This window comes from Paralichthys olivaceus, chromosome 15, assembly GCF_024713975.1.
Source record: "Paralichthys olivaceus isolate ysfri-2021 chromosome 15, ASM2471397v2, whole genome shotgun sequence".
NCBI classification, from domain to species: Eukaryota; Metazoa; Chordata; class Actinopteri; order Pleuronectiformes; family Paralichthyidae; genus Paralichthys; species Paralichthys olivaceus.
This window is the reverse complement of record NC_091107.1, coordinates 17,391,374-17,414,036: the sequence shown is the minus strand read 5'-3', so window position 1 is coordinate 17,414,036 and position 22,663 is coordinate 17,391,374. Positions and strand designations below refer to the sequence as shown.

At 40.1% G+C, this 22,663-nt stretch overlaps 1 protein-coding gene across 2 annotated transcripts in view; it reads left to right on the top strand.

Moving 5' to 3' along the window:
* The window catches only part of flrt1a (fibronectin leucine rich transmembrane protein 1a), a 39,612-nt gene that overhangs the window by 3,034 nt on the left and 13,915 nt on the right, over positions 1–22,663 (top strand). For both annotated transcript variants that reach the window (XM_020085583.2, XM_069510107.1), the window contains exon 2: positions 22,301–22,540. The gene's annotated coding sequence lies outside the window, so the exon portion shown is untranslated. The remainder of the gene's footprint in view (positions 1–22,300; positions 22,541–22,663) is intronic.

Sequence of the window (22,663 nt, the reverse complement as noted above, 5' to 3'; positions counted from 1 at the left end):
TACTGTATTTGAAGTCATCCTTAACGACAGACTACAACATGAAGTTTTTAGATTTATCTGGAGGACACAACAATGTTTATTGCCTGTCAGAGATTGGATGGTTGCCTTGTTGGTTTTTGTAAATGTTTAAGTGGTTACACTTCTTACACAGTGTAGCCATGGATACTAGGTGCCAACAGATCTATGGGCGCTGAGCAGCCTTGTTAATTACTTTACTGCATTATAGAAAACATGTCAAATCAGGACATTGTATCATATGATGAATGTATTCACTGAGTAGCTCTGCAATGAGCAGGCTCATATATAGACAGACATTGGTTGTTGCATTTCACCTTGGGGCTTACTCTCAATAATGACAAGCTCGCTGTATGCCTGCCATACTTGGCAACCTGTAGCACTTCAGAGACTCAGGTGCTTGCTGTCAGTAAACAGCTAGTCCCAAATCCTTAGCACTCATTTGAGTAGCCTGTCAATGCAAGGTAATGTGACTCACTGACATTTGACTGATGTCCATATCATTTTGCCCTGATTTTTGACTGATTCATTTCTACAGATCACATAACGCCATCATTACCTTTTTCTATGTAGAAATGATTCAAAACAAGTAAGAAAATACATAAATATGAATGCATTAAATGTTCAACGCACAAACTAAAATGTCAGGCGGCTTCAAATATGCAGTGTCACAGCTTCAAAACAACCTTGCAGAAGTAGATAGAAGTGATGCAGGTTCCGTCCAGCCGAGCTAGCTGCCCTCCACCACAGTGCTTCTCGCTTGTGCTGGGAATATGTAAACTTCCTGTCCATAAAACAGAACAGCATAGCCATTATATTCATGACAGCACAGTCATTATAGGAATGACAGCCTTCTCGCTACCCATTGTTGCCATCACAGCAGAAAGCTGATGGTTAGCAGTGTCAGTGGTGTAGGTGGAAACCTGTCAGAACAGAGAGGAGGTGGACCAAAAGAGGACTAAAACAACTAATAAAAATAAGTTTCATTTTGATGGAAAGCACCCATAGTTAACATTGACTCATATTGTTGGTCGCAAAGGTAAAGCAGAATCTCGCATTCTATTTAAGAAATGCATTTCCTACATTTATCAGGTTCAACATTCTTAAGATCTTATTTCTGCAGATTTTCTGTGGACACAATCTACTTTTTAAGGAATTTATAGTTATTTTTTCAAAGCCGATCTTGGGTCATGTTCCATTTGCAGCAGCAGGGACAGAACCACAGTTGTGTCTCTTCTTCTTGGCGTTAGAGTGTGGGAAGGGAAGGAAAAGGCTTTCTGGAACCACTGTGGCCCTTGGTGTTGGTGCCCTTGCCACAGGCCTGTGCTTAGCTGGACAGACTCTATCTTTGGCCATGACCACAAGTCAATTAGTGGTACATTTGCAGGGTAAACAGCACGTTGAACTACTGCTGACAAAAACTGAGGTTCATTGGATCAGTGTTATAGTCAGCTGGCTGCGAGACAAGAGAGGGGCAGCTTTTGACAGGATGTGTTTCTCTGCCTCAGTCTCCACCCGCGACATCCATCTTCCTCTTTGCCCTGTTGTAAATTCCTTGATTTGGATTGTAAATGAAATATTAACTCAATTAACATGAAAATGATGGTATTGCATCATCACCTTTGTGTGGCGCTTTGAGCAGCCATTAGCGTATTTCATTGGAGACGAGTTGGCAACGCCACCTTTCGTGGATTTATCCGGACATTTATTGTAAACTTCCTGCAGTCCTGTGGAGCAGACGCCTGAGCTTTATGAGTGCTATTTATCTGGCAGAGCGGGAGTGGTATCAGCAAACGCACTCAGATTCTTCCGAGGCAAATGAAATGCAAACGGACATGAAAGTATTTCTAATTGTTCCTTAATTGCTGCTGATTGTTGTAATGTTGATTGAAAATGATCACAAAATATGAAGCACTGAAATGGAGCAGTATTATTTTTTATGACTTTCTCATACAACAGCACGTCCAACAGCATCTTCAACACAATCATGTGCAGTATTTCTGTAACCAAGCATGTAATTTAACTACCATAATGGAAAAGTACCTCCTTTTGATTGCTGCCATGCATGAACTGGGCATTAAACATGTCATTTTGCATGTCGTTTCCAAAAATCTGAATATGTCAAGCAGATAATGAGAAAAACAATGTAATCTCAATAAAATTAGATATATTTTATGATTCCTCTTTCAAGTGGTCAGATTGTTTGAAGTCATTTTGGTCAGCTGTTTCCTCAACCTCTTGTAAAGATGCGGGGCGGCAATGGGATGGTACAACTCACTCAATTAGCTTTCTACTGAGGTTCAGTTGCCTGTTTGTTTCAGATAAAACATATAGAAAACAATCAGATTATGGGCTTTCAGTGGTGCATTTTTTGGGGGGTGGGGGTCACTGACCCCAGCTGAAATTTGATCAGCCGCTGAAGTGCCCCTGTTCTTTCAGTCGTCTTTTTTTTAAAATGAATTGTTAAGAATTTTTAAGCCTTTTTGAAGAACACAATGTGCTTGAAAAAGGGACCAGTTTTTAAAAATATATTCAATGATGTGAGGCTTTGCTAAAAGCTATAGAGCTCACAGAGGGGGTGGGGTTATAGAGTTAAATCATTTCGTGCCTGTGTTTCTATTTGACACATTGTGACCATACAAACACATGCATGCAAGTGATGCGTGCAGCACATACTTTGCTCCATCCCATAAATACACTTTCAATGTCAGATGCTGAAAGTGAGTTGAAGTCAGTGCAGGTGCAAAGATGCGAGATGGAACAACTTCATGATATCAATAAAAAGACGGGGCAGGTGCTGCTCTCTCTCCCCTGCTATGCTTCAGTCTTTGCTGTGTGTGCAGTGCGTATCTTATATCAGCTATGATGCTGATACAACCATTTACTGGGGGTGGACCTGAAGAAATACAGCTTCCGGTATTTATGTAGTCTTTTTGAGTATGTCATGCACACCTTGACAGAAATAAAACTTCTCTATGCCCTGTTGGAGTTACAGAATTGTATTACTATGTGTATATACAGAGTGACCACTGCTACGTCCACAGATGAAAGCTCTGTGCAGATAAAAGCTGTGTGAGGATGTGGGGTCATCTCTGAGCTGCCATTGTTCAATATCAGGCTTTACTTTTAAAAGTGGTATCCTCCATTCCCTAAACTGAATGTTGAATAACAATAGTTGCCGGAACAGACATCAATAGCTGGAAGCTGCTTGTTTGAGTGTACTGAGCTGGAATAAAATCACAATTTGTCTGTCTCAGAAGAGCCAGTGTTACTTTACCACAGGGCAACAGTAACACATCTTGTGTTCAGCACTAACTCTCTGGTTGTAGAGTTCTCACACTTTACACGTACAATACAAATTGAACTTATAAAATGTATTCTTATGAAACTACATGATAATTTTTGCGTGTGAGTGTGAATTATTAGTTTATCTGCAACGACAGGGTCAATATGGAAAGTCTTGATATCAGTAAAAAGGCAACACTTTCTGCATATGATAGATGTTCCTCAGAGTAAATGTAGTTTCAGAAGAATTCATGAACAGTATGAACAGTTACTACAACCCATCCCCAAGCAGCCATTACTTAGCAAACAGTTTTAGCATGTGTGTTTGAAGTAAGAGTCCAAAGCATCACTATACGTAATGTAAGTCAAAACATTGGGTATAACATTGTATATACAAAGACTGGTAGGCAAAAGAAAACCAAATCTTCAGTGAAGATAATACTTTTGTACTGAAAATCTGTTTTTTCTGTATAAAATCTACAGTGTTGTTCACAGACACCACGTCTTCCATGAGCTAAAATTTAAGTGTGGAGCAATGATCACATCACCACATCTCTCTACTGCTGGGTCATATTGAACACTCTATGGTCTCCCTTAATAGTGTCTCTAGTTCACTGCCATGTTGAGAGATGGAAAAAGAAAACCTCATCGTCTGACAACACAACATGGTGATACAAATACAAGATTATAATGTTGATAATCTTGAAAGCAGAAATAAAAAAAATAACCTTTGGCCTTATTGTCTGAACACAACTTTCCAATTGGAAATAGGTTTTCATGGCATGCCAGCTTGATTTGCTTTATCCTACAATTTTCTGGATCTTTTTTTTTTTTAACCCCAAATGAACTTGAAGCTCATAATATCATTTTAATACAACATTGAAGTCAGTCTCATTTTAACCTGCATGATGGGCGGATTTGTGTTCATGTTGTGTTACTGTCACAGATCTGCTGGATAGATAGCATGCTGATTGTTTCTAATTTGCATCAATGATTTTGAAAGTCACAATAGTGGATTTTAATATATAAACCGCGACACTTAAAAAGATGAGACCTTTCAAATGTAAAATTAAAGCAGCCGACAGTTAATGGTGGCTAACCTTTAATATGACGAGGCTGTAAATGAGACATGAAGGGAGTTTCCTGAGGCCCAATAGTATTGACATTTGTGGACACTAAAGCGCTTAAATCCAGCTGATGTCCATGAATGTGTCCTCTAATGATTCACTGATCCCTTGTACTCTGTAAATCACATAAATCAGTGTCAAATGAAAACCCCAAGCATTCATGTTTATGTTTGTTTTATTATGCTGCTCTCAGACATGCACCGAACTATATTCTCCTGAAATTACCCGGAGAGGCTGTAGGAAAGAGGGCAAATGTTGGAGTCAGTTGCCGTGAATATTCTTTAGGTTTTTCCCGCCAGCTCTGGAAAATATCTGAATGAACCCATGTGAGAATACAACAGGAGATCTGGATGATTCACCGCATGCTAGTGGGTGTGTCAACATTTTTAAGACGCAACAGATGAGAACTGAAAAAACTAAAACAGAAAGAATACAAATATCTCAGGATGAAAAAGTGGTGCAATACACATAGAAGACACAGAAGAAGATGCCGACTTGTAAAGACGATGAGATTCGAGAAGTTTTAGTGATAAGGGCCGACAAAAACACGCAACTTCCACAGCGGAAATTATACGTCACATCCTGCCTCCGATGCTCTACAGGCACCACCCCTCATCTCAAAGCTCCAGAGGTTTTCCTGTTGTGGTGAACGTGTCTGATCTGGAGATTCTTCTGTTGCGTTCTTTATATGTCAAAGGTAAAATGTGCAGAAAGTACTGACCCAATTTTTGGACATTTTCATGTTCATGTCTAAAACTGGCTATTAGATATGTGTCAGAAAAGTGACAGCCTATACACACAAATTCAAATGTTTTCAGAATATAAGAGGCCAAGAACCGTCTGACCGAAGGAATTAAATATTAATGTTTCCCATGAGGTGGAATATGAGCAAGTTGTATCTGCATGTGTCGTACCCAGTTGTGTAACATGAAAGGCTCGAAGAAATCTTTTAATCTGCAAATCTGCTGCAACGGAGAAAAGCATATCAAGTAATCATCATGTCAAATCCAATGTACGGTATGTGCTGATATCCAGTGTTCTCAACCCAAACGTCTGCACACGTGCTGGTGATGCCATTTCTTTTCTTTTAGTAACTAAGCCTAAATTCTACGGTGCAGCACTGTGGCTGAGAAGTCATGACATTATATTTATTTCACAGTGTGTTGTTAAAGCAGCAGGGGGTGTTCTTAGAAAACAAGCTTTTCTTTAAGATGGACTGTTTATCGTCATTTATTTGGAAAATGAACAGCTCACTAACCTACAACCTGGGGAGGGCATTGCTAAATGTTGCACAGAGAGAGAGGACATCATTCACATTCCATTTCCCACTCATATTGATGAAGTTGTATTCTCATCATATTTTAGAATCTTTTTTTATTTTTATCGCTGGCATAATAATCTGGGGCCTGTGTCCGCCCAATTAGAGGAAAACAACCCCACAAAAAATGAATCCAAGCCAAATAAGGATGTCTGTATTTTGTCCAGGCTAAAATGTGCATTTTTCTTCATATGAGGAGCTTCTCTTTGTGCAGAGAAGATTTATTTTCTCCCAGTCAGTCCTAATTAGTTTGAGGGCCACTGTAATGAATACTGCAACAGGCTGTGGGTAAAGCCGTACTCCTCTGCAAACAAAGCAATTGAACACATGCATAAAACACCACATTTCTTCTATATGGTTAGTGTTGTGGGAGAACCGTGGGGAGTGCTCATTTGGACTAATGCATTAAGAATCACTGTGTTCTGGCACATTTGGAAAAATTTCCATCAACGTGAAAAATGGGGAGTCGTGTTTCTCTTTCCATATCTCACTCACCGTCTCTGTCTTTTCCTTCAGCATTGTTTTCCCTCGAATGTCGCCATCTCTTCTTTCGAGCTGCCATGTTTTTTTTTTGTTATCATCAGAGAGACAAATGAGAAACAAGAGAGAAAGAAAGCCTCTGGGCTCGTGTCCTCACATCATCACCACTCCCTTTACACCCCCCACCCCCCTCTCCCTCTCTCGTTCTCTATCCTCCATCTTTCTGTCTTACTGAGTGACAGCTGGCAGCCAGTAGGGTACATTGTGCATGCCAACCCGAGTGCAGATTTTTGCCAAGTGACTTGAGAAAACACAGTTGAACGTGACTGACCGACGCATGCTACAGCTCCGTCCTGTCTCCCATTGCTGCTCTGTTTTTTTTCTTTGTTTCGTTGATGGATCAAACACATGCAGGACACATGACACTCCCTGCTGCCCACAGAGCTTTGTGGTCATTAAAACATGCAACAGTACGTTCACACAAGGCCTGTAAATGAATCCAGTGGGACGGGCTCGAAGGCGAAGGCCACACAGGCAATTGCCATGAGTAGAAAAACGTATTTTCCTTTTTCATTGATTTAATTTTTTTGTAAAATTAAAATGTCCAATAATCTGCTCACTATATTTTATTATTTTTATTATTATTTTAATTAATTAATTAGTCTATTTTTTTTTATGTGTATTTTTCTTAATATTTTATTTTAAAGCTTCTAAAGCTTCTTGGGCATTCTCAATAATTACAGCCCTCTCTGTTGCTCCCCTAACTTTATCTTTCTCCTGCAAAGCAACTGGAGCTTTGCCTTTAAATTCAGCAGCTTTACAGCACACAGCAAAAGGGAAGACGTTTCCTGTAATGACTCTGCAATATGTGAGCATCACCTTTTTATTTTCCCTCCCAGAGAGAAGACGCTCTTGGACATTTATAAATGTTCAGCGTCACTCCACACATACAGCAAAGCTGATGCTGGAGGGGAGTCTGTTGAACTCCTGCAGCAGTCATACCAAGATTATTCTTTTATTTTTATTTCAATGCTTTAAGAATTCCCAAATGTTTTTTTTCTTCCATTCCTCCACCCGAAATGGAAAGTGACATGTGCCCCAGGTTGACTCGTCTGTGTAGACTGGATGGCAGCACTGGAAATCCAAGATCTGATTAGTGTTTTGTGGAGGCCGGATTGCTGAATTTTATAACAATTTATGGAGGTGCAGGGGTCAGCGGTTGCAAAGAGGACATTACAAGACTGGAGATTACATCAGAGAGCCTAGAGAGCAAAATAAATGATTTGGACCATAGATATATGCATACACACGCTGCACATAAACACACTGACTATCTGCACGTAATCTGGGATTATTGTAGTACACAGAGACAAAGAAAAAAGAAAGCGATAAAACACAAGGCTCAGACTTGAACCTTGAGGGATAAAGCGACACAGTAATGAAGAATCAAGGATACAGAGAATTGTTGTTTTTGTTTTGATGGAAGAGACACAGAGAGATGGAGACAGAAACACCAGCCAGCGTCTCCTGGAAACATGAAGCCGCTCAAACATGTTTCTATACAACTTGTCCTGTTTGCATATTTCTACCTTTTAGCTGAGACATTTGTTCTAGGGCTGCAACTAATGATTTCAGTATCTATCATTTTCTTGATTAATCAATAAATAGTTTGCTCCATTAAATATCATAAAATGGTCAAAAAAATGTCCATATATGTTTCCTGAATCCCAAGATTTTAATGAAGAAAAACGTCTGTAGATTAATTGGTGATGAAAATAATTTTTAGTCACAGCTTTAATCATTATCCTTCTCAGTAACATAACACTTTTCTTAGTAGAAACAAATTGCTCATTGTGTTTTCTACTTCCATTGCTTTTATTAGATAATGAGATGACATGCTATTGGTTAGATGTAATTTAATTAGAAATTCTGGAGCTTCATAGATGTAATCTGTCGTCCATTTTTTTTACTTTTGTTAAAATCTCCACAGCTAAATCCACCACCATAGAAAGCAGGAATTGTGAGGCTGTGTATTCAAAGCAGAGTGATGCATTGATAGGCTGCACTGATTGAGCACGTCGGCCGAGGCTGCTTCGCCCTCCAGTCATTTAAGTCACACTTAGGTTTCAGTGGTCATCGGGACTCCTTTTTACGAGCCCACTGATCAATCAGTCCTGTAATTCAATCCTGCGGTCAATCATGTTTAAATGAATAATTCACAAACCATCACAGAGAGCTCAGTGAAATGGCTCACAAGCAAGGTGCTGCCCTTAAACTGCGAGGAGGCCTGAATGGAATCAATCCAAAGTGAAACTGGATACGACAAAGACGTAGAAATGGAAAGTCAGTATTTGTGGAACACTGGGGTGTTTGCGAACACTGTGTGGAGCAAGATCGCCCGCAGATATTTATTTATTTGGATAATTTAGAATATCTAGCAACATGGTCACAAGCCAAACTGGTTTACACAGTTTTGTGATTCAAACTAGGATTGTGGATAAGAAGCTGGTTACAGTCGTACTAAATGCTCAGAGAAGCCTTGGGGAGTCATCATGAGCTGTCAGGGTTTATGGTGCTGACCATGTAATACCAGAGTCCCCTGCTGAGTCCAGCCAGAGACATTTGTTGCTTTGTGTTATTCGTCCACTCTACTCATTCATTTCCTGACACCTCTCTTCGAATCATCAAAATCAAGGACACGCAGGCCGTCACCTGTAAAATAGAAATATTTAATTTTTTAATTAAAAATCTGAACAGTTTTGGTTATTTCATTTATGAGATTCGTATTTTTTTCTTCTATGTAGTCTTTTCACTAGTTTAAAGTGGGCGAGGGTCAGTCACAGAAAGATGATGTACGTCCATGCACCAATCGGGATTCAGAATCTTGAGCAATGTCAGTGGGTTGTTTTGTGACTTTCAATTAAATCTTCCACCCACACAGTCCCGATAAAGCAAATTAGCTTCTTAGTGTCAAACTCTTATTGCCCAAAGATTACTCTGTTGTTAGTCATCTAGTCATGAATATTTCATGTTATAGAGAAATACTTAAGATTGGAATCGAGCTTTAAAAGGGCTTTCAGTTAAACAAGTCAGAAAAGGAGGATATTAAGAGGGGGTGAGACTGAGGTCAGTTCTGGCAGGTTCAGGAACCCTGTAAAATCCAGTCACCAATTTCCATGTGTTCTTGTGGCAAAGCAAAAATGGACGGTAACCATGAAGCCTGCAATTTGTGTGTGGTGACATTTGCCCAGAAAAGGAGGAAATAAGAGGTTTGGTTGAAATCTTGGATGAAGAGATGTGGGTAACGCAGTGTGTAGCCTAGACTCGTCCATATATCCTGAAAACCCTGCTTACCTTGTCTGCCCTCTTTCTTTATCAGTCCAGTACACTGATATGTGATATGTTCTTTTTCTTGCCAGAATTCAGTCCTTTTTTTCCAGTTTATTTACTGAAAGTATCCTGTATCGCCACGTAGACTCTTATTTATAATCCAAGCAACATTCATAATGTGTGGCCCTGTATGGGTATGAGGTTGTTCATTCTTGTTATTTGGTTGTATATTTTGTATTGTTCACTGGAAAGATACATTGAATGGCAGTGGAACAAATGCAACTTTACAATATGGTACAAAAAGTACAAACAGTGTTTCCCATTAATAGACCGTGGTAGCCCACCATATCCTACACACAGACCTCATAGTTTCCGCTGCAGCTGTGGTATCAATGTATTTCTTTCTCTCAAGTGACATCTTATATTCAAACTGTCTGTGTACCTGTCACTTAGAATCTGTTGCGTGTGAGAGTGACCTTTGTGCCTGTGCTTGTGCACCCCCGTTACTGCCATAGATTCAATTAACTCATACACAGTACATACTGTTGTATATGCTATATATAATTGGCATTTAATATATACAGAGCTACATAGTAAAGCCTTTTGCCTGCAGGACATAACCTTCATATACTTCACATAAGATTACCAGCTGCTCACAGCTTTATTTTTCTTGTGCACTTATTTAGTGCTGGCTATAGTAATTGCTCTGATTAGGGGGGGTGGGATAGTAGTTTGCCTCTTCAAAACTTTGTATATCTGCATGTAGCCTGAACACGGAAGTAATCAGAGCCTGTTGCACCACCTTCACTCGGAGCACCAGCCACTTGCAGTGTGGACGTCTCTGTCAGGGTGCAATAACCATCAGCCCACACAGACGAGGCCCAGATGGACAGGTTTACTGTTTCTGATTTCCTTCCTCCTTCCTGCCGCCGAGCGGTCCTCCTCTCCCCGTGCGCCGGGCTTTGTGCCTTGTGAAATCAAGTGTGATGATCAATTGCGCTGAAAATTTTCCTGGAAGGTTTAAAATGGCGCTCCCTGGCCCAGAATCGCCTCCTGAATTTTTTTTAACTTTCCGGCGCACAGAAAGACAAATGACTGCCCTTTAAGGAGCAAGCCTCAAGCAGTTTGATTGTTAATACTGTGTTTAATATTATAGAAGAGAGCTGTTGAATATACAAACACAGCACAATACATTTTATAATTTATGAGCTTTTTAGAAAATTACATCATACCCTTTCTGGTTCCTCGATTTTCTTTTTTCTAATAAAACATGAGCTTTTGACCCTTTGGGGAGTCCTTCATTTGTATTTTTACAGTGCTACAGAGTTTCTGTGTTACACACACAATCAGTCATATGGATTATTTCCAGCACACACCCTTTCTGAGAATAAAGGGATGAATTGAGAGTATAAAAAATGTTTTTCCAGGAAAACATAAAATGTCTTGACATTGAGGTTATTGGCTTTGTGACTAGAGCGAAAGTTTATGGCAGTAGTGTTTCAGAGGCTCAAAGGAGACAAAGGGAGTTAATCTCACTCAGAATGGTAAAATATGCTATATAGCTAATGAAGTATTATACTGTGGTCAATGAGGTAGAGGCACTGCAGAGAGCCTACGCAGTGTGTATGTGGGTGTGTGTGTGCAGAGTGTCTCTGTGTGTACGTCTCTTTGTTCATTGTTGTGTGAGTGGGGGCTTGTTTGTCAGGAGGTTGCAGTGATAACGCTGCCATGAAGTCTTTTAAGGGAGAAGGAGCGTATGTCAGTAATGGAGAAAGAGAGAGAGGAGAGATTTCAGTGGAGTAGAAAGAATAAAGTGAAGAGAATTTAGAGAGCTATTATGAAACAGCAGGGTACGGACAAAGCAGTAGATACATTATGAATAGTGTTTTTATCATCCATTAAGAACCATACCAAGGCTTTTGCAATTTTTTTTGCCCATACAAATTATGCAGCCTGTAGAATTTCATAGTTTCAATGTTTTCACCTGTCAACCATCAATTTCTGCATAATTTAATATGATGTAAAATCTACCATGCTACATCCACACATTCATAGAATACACAAATATGTTGATAAATGAACAAGGTTCTTGAGGAACCTAAATCCCAATACATTTACAAAGATTTGAAGAAGGAAGAAGAGTCATTGCAATATTAAAGATATAATATATAACTAAACAAAGTCCTCCGTCATTGTTTTGACTGAGAGACCCCTAGTGGCCTATGTTACATGTTGTACTTTTAAGAAATCCTTATCATCAAAGACCTTCAGTGGCGTTCCTGACATTTTTATGCTAACAGTGTCAACGCTAACCTGCTAAAGGCTTTGGTGAAAGCTTGGGGATGACCAAGGTCCTGCAGTTCATCCTAACAGCAACACAAGTGTCTGTATGTCATGTCATGGCAACATATCCAATAATACTGGAGATTTTCAATGTGGACAGTGATAACCTGACTGATTATTCCCTTTTAATCAGTACTTTAATGAACAATGGATCATATGGCTACTACCGCAAGATGTCTTGTCATAACAAACAACAGAGATTTATCAATCAACCAATCAATTGTAAGAACCATCAGAAGTGTCATAAATTTGCAATGAGAAAACACTGACGCAGATAAACAAAGAAAAGAGTAAATAACAAAATACTGAAGGGGATGAGTCAAAGATAATCAACCTTCTTGTTCTCCTGGAATACTCAGAGCTTTTTAGCATTTTTCAGCCCATTGATTTAGTTCTCTGGCCTCTAACTTTACTGTTTTCCATAATTGTTCTGATTGCATTGTTTTTGGTTCAAGCAGGCACAGCTAGCAAGCTCTGAAAAAAGAAAAGAAAAGAACAACAAACGAAGTCGTAACGACTATCTGGTGAACCAAGTGGAACATTACGCTCCACAACATGGTGGACATTGGAATATTGGACTTTCATATGCATGGTTGGTTTGTCGCTGCTGGATACGTCAATAAGCACAAGTTTGCTGTTTCCCATACAACTTAAAGGGGGATCAGAAGTCAATATTGTGTTGCCAGCTTGATTTGGGTTCCTCCAATCACATATGAAAATTAATGATGAACAAATGCTTTGGGCAAGGTAGAAGAAATAATTAAACATTAAACTCAAGTCTGGAACATTTAATTAAAGTAAATCCTTAAAAAGTGAAGTGTTAAAGCATGCACCAGTCACTGTGTTGACACTAGTGACTGAAATTTAAAAGTGAAAGCACAAAATATAAGACTTTATGTAAAACATGTATGACTTAGTTTTTAAAACATAAATGCAGAGTATATTTGAACTCTGTTTGGGCATTTATAACATTATTGTGATGTTTGCCCACAAGTAAAGGTTGAGATGGTCCAGTCAAGGACATCTAGTTTGAAAGATAACAACTGTATTTTTCTCAGCGGGAGAGCAAATGTCATTAGTCCTGAAAATATGGCAGAGCAGCAGTGCTGAGGTCAAGGGTCATTAGAGAGAGCAATTTTATCCCACCAGAAACCTAATGGAGGTTATGGAGGCCAACGGGTTTAATGGTAGGGATAAAAAAGTCGGTCGTCCTCCAGGAGGCGTAACAGGGCAAAATGCTGAATTCTAGAGATTATTATGTGAGTGTAACTGCTGTGGACTGGCATTGTCCACTCAATCCTATTATGCAGCTACACTGGTTCCTTCTAGAACTCACTTGGTGCAGTGCAAATCCTAGTGATGCTAAAGAGGACCAGATCTCAAAAATGGAAGTTTCTTGCACATTTTTTTCAATTTAATTAATTTAGAGTTTGAGCGTTTTTACACATAAAACAGTTTTTTGAGACCCTTGGTGATCAGGGTCCTCAGACAAGCGAAGAAAACCGTGACTCTTCTTGGTTTCTACCACCCTCCATTCATCAGTTCCTGCTGTATCATTCTATGCCTCTCTCCTATTTCCTATTACCTCTTGTACAGACAGTATGGCAACCCATGGGATATGTCAACATGCAGACCTATTAAATTATCAGACCTCGTTTATTATTAACTCTCTAGCATACACAATTGGCTGCAACCATTTAATATTCATGCAGCACGACAGTTCCCAGCTGATGCAAATGGGACCAAGTGGGAGTTGCATGGCAAGAAAAAAATACAAGCAGCTACATATTTTGTCTTGTAGCTTTTCAATAATTAGTGATGTAATGGGTCAGCGTAAAAAGACACGGTGTATTTATACAGAGCAACAGTGTGAATTCACATGTGTGGAACGTACAAAAGATAAAGGCAACAGCCTGCGCTGCAGCCTGGTCAGATTGATGCGGCCGGCTGGATCAGCCGGGGCTATTTCTGTCTTTTCTGGTCTAAGCTCGCTGCAGGCAGGAGAGGTTGCAACACTGTCCACTCGGCTGTGTGGTCGAGCGAGGGCGACCCATCACGCAAACGGGGAAGACTTTTTAGACAAAGCGTTTTGGAGGGCGCTCACTGCCTCTGAACGTCATGAATGTGTTGGTCAAATCTTAAAATCATTAGAAATGTAGTGTGGTGGGCGATACCATGGTCTGTCGCTCTCTTTCACGGAGCTGTAAATTCGTCATTAAACAGGCCGATCCAGACATGAGTCATCTGTGAGAACAGCCTGTGTTTTCTGCGTGCCCTCTGTCCCCCTCTGTTCTTATTCTGCCTAATTTCCTCTCCGTCAGCACGCTGACCTTGTCCCTTATTCCACCTTGTTTGATTGTGAGATAGTTCACGATGAATGTTTGAGTGTGTGTGAGGGGAGAAAAATCATGGAGGTGGGAGACAGAGTGGTGGAGAGAGGAGAAAGGGAGAGAGCAGTGAGGTGTCCAGCACTTAAATTGCCTGTTTATTTCCAGTCATTGCACCAATTACACCGATACAGCTTACAAACGAGTGCACCAAGTGTGTTTATGTGTATGTGGGAGATGGGGGTGAACTAGAATAACAATTAAGAATGTTATATATGGAGATTTTTGTGCTGTAGTATGCAGTTTACGTCTTCACACAACTCACATAAAACACAGATTCAGATATTTTTTGTTCTGTTTCCAGGGAGAGAAGCAGATGAAAGTGTATTTTAATTGTGATTCCTTTGACAATCTGCATGCATAAAGGGTGTGTATTTGAGTGTGTGGAGGCGGCTGCATGGGTGTGTCTGTAAGTGTGTGTTATGTGGGGTCAGCCAGTGGCTACCCTGAGAGCAGGAGCGTGATCGCTGGCTCTCTGGGGGAAGAGGGCCGTGCCTGTGACAGGCTGCAGTGATTAGTGGAGCTCAGCGGGTAGAATTTGTCAGACTCAGCCAAGGCCGTGAACCATTTCGGCCTGCAACTCTGCAATTTGTCTCGCACTTTGCGTCACATAATGGCATCCATGCGGCTTGTGAACGCACATTTGCAATATGCATGATTGTCTTGCTTTGTGCATTTGTGAATATCCCTCAGATGGTGAGGTTGGTCTGCACTGAAGAATGGCGAGGTGTTGGGAAATCATGTGTTTGCATGAAAAGGCCTTTTACAACAGGGAGCTCTGATTGCAATATGATTACTGCTTAGTTTATTTATTCTGTGACTTTGATTTAAATTCATGTTGTATTCAAAGTCTGCTGAGAAAAAAAAACCATCACAGGAGATCTGTCTCCTCGTGCGAAGACATGAAAGAATTCTGAAAAGAACGGTTGAGTAATCAATTAGCTGAGAGAAGAATTATCTGCTGCAATTTTGATTGAAAATTACTCACTGAAAGTCTTTTATTCATGCAACAAAAGCCAATGTTTCATGTGTGCCAGATTCTTTAAAAATGTATCATTGTAAACAAACAAACCCCAACAGTTTCCACAATGAGCAAACACTTGGTGACAGTGGGGGAAGAAAAACTCCCTATTGACAGGAAGAAGACCTGTAGCAGAACCAGACCCCGGGTGATCGGCCATCTGCCTCGACTGGTTGGGTTGAAAGGAGAGAAATGGGGGAGAGAGGAAAAAGAGTGATGGAGATAAGAGAGAGAGAGGACCCAGGAACCATTGCACAAAGTGGAAGCGTTGTCACACTGGCTGTTATAATGAAGATAATAATAGCCATGCTCATGGGTATAATGGTTTTATCCATAAAAACAGCAGCAATTACAACAGCTATTCACTAAAATACCGGTTGTGGTTCCTCTACAAAGAGAGAGAGCTTAGTTTGAACATTTCAAATGTTGCAGAACTGGAAACTAACAAGACACAACCAACATCAGTTGCCAGTCTATAGAACCTACACAACTGTTTATTTTGGCTTCTCAACAAAATCTAAGATGAAACCAAATCTAGATGTTGTCAAGATGAAAACAGGATGACAAAATGTTGTTTCACCTGGAGCAGCAATAACCGCAGCCGGAGCAAGCTGTGAATACAACCGTGACTCAATGTCAAACCTTTAAGTCAATACAGTGAACCTATTGCTTGCTTACACATGAAGCAACACTATCATTTATCATGACAACCTGGCATATGTGAGACTTTGAGCTCAGTTTTTGGTCACTACCTTTGGGAGGTACGTAGCTATAGCTGGTTCCTACCACTCTGTGTCTCTGCCAGTAAGTTAACTGCATCTGCCTGTCTGTCGTATAGAGCTGAGAAAAACCCATCTACCTGCTGTGAGAGTGGTTGAATTTCACTATAAAGCTGCACAAAAGGAGCTGCGTATCCAGGTGATGACACCGCAGGTTCACGCCACACTTGATTCTCATTGTTATTCGAAACCATTTTATTATTATGTAAAGATATCTTCTGCAGCACTTGTAATGGGGATTTTTTTCCATTTAAAAAAGTCATTTTAAATATGAAACGATTCACTTCTTAATTAAAACAACAACCGCAAGATGAATTACAAAGGAAATAATGATTACTTTCATTACCGTTATGAAGCCATCCACTTTCCAGTGTAGGAAATGTCAAAGTAAATCCTTGAATTAGAAGAAACTACTTTTAATCAGCCGCTGAACAGCCAATCATACTGGCCCGGCTCATTACTGTCAGAGGCAGAGAGCATGAAAAACACGGATGACAGATTTAGTGGCCTGCCTCAATCCCTCCGGGATACACAGTTTTTATGGTAAGGGAAACAATTCATCACAGGGCAATTCATCAGTGGATAACTTTTAATTAATGTTCAAACCTGTGGACCTTTAAAACACCAAGCTCAGCTCCCTCCCTCTTTGGAGTGTCTGCTCCGTTTATTTCCTTCTCCTGGCGCCCCCACCTTTTCTTCTTCTTCTGTTTTTTTTTTTTTCTTCAACACTATCCTGATCTGTTTTCCCAGTTTCTCTTCCAATCCACTTTATATTACCTCTGTGTTTACATTAGTCTCAGCCCCTTGCCAGTGTTTGTGCTCTGGTTAATGCCGCTCCATATTTCCAGTATTTTGTCCTCTCAATATCTCTTCCAACCAGCTCATTCCTGTCCTCTTCCTTCTCTCCCCTCTGCTCTGCCCCGAATTAGCAACATCAAGGCAGAGAATTAAAAGAAATGACCGATCAGAGAGTTCAGAGAAAAAGGAAACTATTGAAAAGACTAAAAATGGAGCCGGTCTGAGCAAATTGGACAGTCACAAGCACAGAAGCAGGCTTTGATGTAGAAAAGTCCACATGACAGGGGGGAGAAAGAGAGTCGGACAGATTGATTCAGAATGAAATTAAAGAGGACGAGGGGGAGAATGAGATAGAGTAAATTGAGCATTACATACTGCATTACAGTGTCTCTTAATTAACCGTGTAAAAGCTTTCTTATTAGGACTGATGCACTCCTCAGTTAACGAGGGGAGAGAGAATGCTCTTTCAGTTGTCATTGAGATGGGCCTCAAAGGAAAAAGTGAAATAGCTGAGCAGTGAATGGGAAAGAGCGAGAATAACTTCAAGACACTGATAAAGAAAAGGTCTGAGCGAACTGCTCATGTGAAATCATCTCACTGGTGGGTTCTGTCTCAATTATCTGTCATCTTCGTCGTCCCACTCTGCGCTGCTCCCCGCCACCGCCCTGTCACTGAATAGACACTATGTGCAGCTGCGTTGAAATTCTGATCACATCGCAGGGTATCTGTGTGTGTGTGTGTGTGTGTGTGTGTGACAGATCAATTCAGGTTCTGCACCTTTTGCTGTCTTCAACATTAAATCACGGTGAGGCATAAACCATTTGAAACACATACACACACTCTGGGGAGAAATTTGAATGTTTTAACTTAAGGTAAGTTAGGATGCACTTAAGCAACAGACATACGTAACAAAGCCTGGAGGTTAACATGGACCCCTGATATTTGATCACTAAAGCTGCTTTCAGGCATTTACTGATTTCCAGATAATCTCCTGAAATTATCCGGAGGGGCTCGATGTGAGAATGCAAATATACGAGCCTTTTGAGTTTTTCCTGATAGTCCCCTCATACAAACTGCGGATAATATGTGAGTGAGCCCATGTGAGAACACAGCAGGAGACTATCAGGAGGATTCACTGCGAGCGAGTGGACGCGTTGATGACATTTCTAACACCCCACAAATATCTCAGGATAAAAGTAGAAGATGAAGATGTCAAATCTGAAAAACTACGAGATTCTAGAGCTTTTGGTGATGAGGGCCGACCCCAGTGTTGACGAGCTGTAAACAAAAACATGTGATTTCCGCGGCAGAATTAATTAATACATTCTGCCTCCTGCAAACTCCTGGAGAATCTCCAGCTGCTCCGGAGAAAGTCTGTTCCATTGTGGGGACATTCTCCAGAGTTCATGTATGAAAATGGCAGAATACTCTTAATTAATATTTCATGATTAGTTAATGAGAAACTTCCAGGTTGAATTTTTTAAGTTTTATGCTTCACATTTCATAGAAATTATGATCTGAAAAGTGATGTGTGATTAAAATAAATTCAGAGATATTAATAATAGGTATTTTGATCACTTTCCATTAAACCTTCACTGGGTGTCAGCTGGTGCTTACATCGTGGTGAATTAATATGTTTGGGGAGGTTGCAATAATTCTACCTCAGAGTACAAAGACACTCTACATCTCATACCTGGTTCACTCAACATTTTTCTTCCTGTTGCTAAATGCATAACTGCACTTATATAGCTGTTTCCCTGCTTGCAGTCTTAATGCTCAGCTTATGAAACCAGCTGCAGTGTCATATCCCTACAGATATAAGATTGTTATTGATCCTCTCGTCTAAGTCTTGGCACGAAAAAGGATTGGAGCATTTTCCTAAATTGTTCAACCATTTCCATATTATCATATGAGCTAGAGGGTAAAAAATTATCAACTGGCTGGGTAATATGACAAAAGCAAAGAAAATGGTTGATTTTAAAAGAATAAATCCAGTATACATCAAGATGGCACATCTGGAGAACAAGCCCAAATATTGTCTTGTTGCACATATTTTCAGATCGCTTGGCCAGATCGGTGATGCAGCGTTCCAGATGGGAGACAAAGACTGTTTACACAAACAACTGGGTCTGAGTCAGCAGAGTTTTGCACATGGAGCAAATCTGCAATAGCAGCTGTAAGGGTCGGTTGAGTGATATCAAACGAAAACGAAAACGCTGCAGGTCTGGGCAGGAATGCGACTGCGCCTCTGTAGCTGTGATTGACATGTCTTGTTAAGGGCAGGATTTCTGAGAGGAGAACAGCAGCTCAGTCTTGTCAAGGTTAATCGGGGGGGGGGGTTGTTTGGCAGGAATCCAACAGGAGATTTGAGCTCGAAAATTGGAGATATGCAACCTAACCTGTGTGTCAGAGCTGGGAGTCAAGAGGTCAGTTTAGTGTCATACCAATGAAAGGAAGACTTATGGGATGTGGTGACAGAGCCAAGAGGTTTAGTGTTGAGAAAGAGGAGGATTTGGCCCAGTTGGAAGGTTCCTCACACCATGTTTTCTAAAACCACCAACCACTGGCTGGATAGACGACATTGGACTTCACAGACAGAAACTTTTGCAACTGGTCTTATGATCACTGTATTGATGTCAGAAGACACCAATCTGACATTTCTTTTTTTTTCTAGAATAAGAGCTTCTAATTGCAACAAACAAACATGCACTGTAGGGAAAGCAGTAAAGTGGAAATGTATAACTCGGATCCCAATCTTTGCTCCTGCTGTTTTCATGATCATACAATTGTTTCTAGCTGCCACTGAGTAAAACAGCTGTGAAGTTGTTCTTTTTCATTTGAAATACAAGTCAACATGCTAACCAGGTTCTCTCATTGTCCCCGAGTGTGTTTGATTTGACTCGGTACGCTGCACTGACACCTGGCATGGAAGATTGTTTAATCTTCAGTTCTGCCCAAATGTATAACTGATGTTATACTGGAATGAGATTACTGGCAAGGTGCACTGCATTTGTTTCAGTTCTACTTTAATGGTAAGATTTATTTGGCTACATCGAAATGTTCATGTTCATTCACACTTCAATAAACAATATGTGGCAATTCTTCATTAAAATGTGGAAGAAGAACTAGACCTATGTTAAATATGTTGTTGACTTGTGTTATTATTATGTTATGATATGTTATATATCTAATATGTTTGAAACAATATTCAAACGCAGAGAAAACCATAATCCAATTCAAGAATGTTTAATGTGATCTCTTTTCAATTACGTCACATGAGGTTTACTCATGGCTTCGTCAATCTCTGATGTAATTTCCAGGGCGAGGGACGTATGGCAAATGAGAAACACACTGCGAGCCATAATGGCATTATTAATTGCAGTTTTCTGCGTAACATGAATAAAACTTTAATTCTTCAAACATTTAGTTTCTTCATAACACGTAAGTCACACAAGTCAGATCAGAATACACAGACATAATTTTAATTGATCTACTAATTTATAAAAATATCTGTTTGTATGTGGAAAGCATATCTCAAGAACTGTTCATCTTATCAGCCGTGACTTGCATGTGTATTGTCAAGAGGCCGAGGAAGTGCAGCATTGATTTGGTGGGATTTGGACACGAGGTACATTCAATATAATAATAGGTGACCAGTGTTCTGTAGCAGCAGTGGCTGGGGCTCATTAGCTGCATAGGGTGGAGCGTTCACAACAACAACTGATTCTCCAGTTCAGGTTCTGCTACTACATCAAGCTTCACTGAACTTAAACAAGTGAACAGCTCTTTGTGCAGCAGTGGTTTCAGGGTTCTATGGACTGAGTCCTGCAGCCGGTCTTTACTTGTTGCAGCTCAACTACTGGACGCCACTTTTACAGTTTCAGGAAGAAATCTGCAACCAGCCTCTCCACAGACCAAGCAAACATGCACTAGTTTCTAATTCAGTGATTTCCTGACAATGTGATCACCTTTAATGTCCATCACAAATAAAAATCCATAAATCAGCTTAGAAATCGAAAAGACATGTTTCTACATTATCTTGTGCATTAAAGTAATCTTGAGATAGTTGCCTGTCATCTATAAGTACATTGCAAACAGAAACTGATAATTCAACATCCTGGAGCCAATTCAGCAGTGGGAGGGTGGAGGTGCAATTGTATCAGTTTTGTGTGAGAAGGGCTCCACAAGTTTAGACTTCAAAAACCTCAGTAGCCTACAATACATATAATATCTTTAAGTAGTATTGCATGTTTATACAGTCTACTCTTGACTGCCCAATTTGCTGTAACACTGCACATTTCCCAGTTGTGGGACTTATCTTATCTTATCTGATGTAATTATACAGTTTATGTGGGATATGTTACAACTCATCAATCTTGAATATGCGAGCAATGAAAAAAGCTGCAAAAATATTGATTTTTTTTTGGACATATTTGAGGTGGTACACTCAAAAGAATATTTGAGGTGGCACAAAAGAAATGTTAAAAGGAGCAATACTGCTCTGTAGTCTGAGATGTCTGATCAGATGAGGTTCAGTTTCATGACGAGGAGGAGTAAGTTGAACCGACTCAAAGGAAGATGGCGCTCTGTCTCGGGTCACAGAGCAGTCGATGCTATAGCGGTGAGGCAGATACCTGATCAGCATGGAGGTGAAGGAAAGATCTGAGTGGAGGGGGCTGCTGGCAGAGTTACAGAACCTCATCAGGGGGAAAACAAGAGAGATGGTGGGTGGTGGAGAACCTCAGACATCATTTATCATTTTCTTCTCCAAGTATGTGACAAAATCCTGTGAGGGCAGGAGGTTGAGGAGGAAGGAGTCGGGCAGGAATTTTGTTGTGTTAGCAGCAAAGACACAGTGTAAAGTTGCTTTGGTGGAAAATCTTTACGTCAAAACAAATTTATCTGACACTGATAACTTGCTTTGAACACTTTCTGTGAATGTACACTGATTTATTAACATGGCGACTGATAAGGGTGACTCAATCTCCGACTCAGTGGAAAGAAATGCTGTGTTAAATGTGATGGAAAATCAAGGGGAAAGAAATTGGTTTGTAAAGTTTGCAGAGTTTATATTTGTATAACTGGCTTTAAAGCCACTATGAGAGAAGGTTCAGTTTATTTTTAGTGTTTTAGATTAAACTGAGTCACAGTCATTGCAATTCATTTTGAATAAATGTAATGAAAGTTTGGTAAATGAAGAATAAATCACTTAATCCTTTAACCTAGAGGAGATGTGGAAAAGAAATGAAAATGAAATGCTGCACATGGCAAACAGTAACTACGCACACGAGAGTCACACATTATTAAATCATTTGTAATACCATTACACTTTCATCATCGGAAATGGTCAAATCTTTGCATCTGATTGACATTGACGTTCCACTGTGATTTCTTATCATTTTTCTTTTCCTCCACAGAGAGTAAATCTGAAGCCGGAGGTGACAACTAATCAACATTGACGCTTAACATAAAAACAGAAGAAGGAGTTTGTTTGTGAAGAGAGTGAGAACACGTCAGCCTCCTCCTCAGTTTTACGGATTGCGAGTCCACAACAGCCGAAGAAGCTACAGTTTGCAGACGCTGAAGGAAGCGTGCTGAGGAAGAATAGTGCAAATGGTGCTGCAGGACCTCCTACCCTGTCAGCCCCACTTCAAAAAGTGAGTTTAATCAGGTCTTATTCTTGATTCAGTCTACGTTTAGTCTTTTTTTAACTTTCAGTTTCAGCAACTCAAATATTCACATATACATTTCATATTTTTTTCAGCAGTTTTTCATTTTTT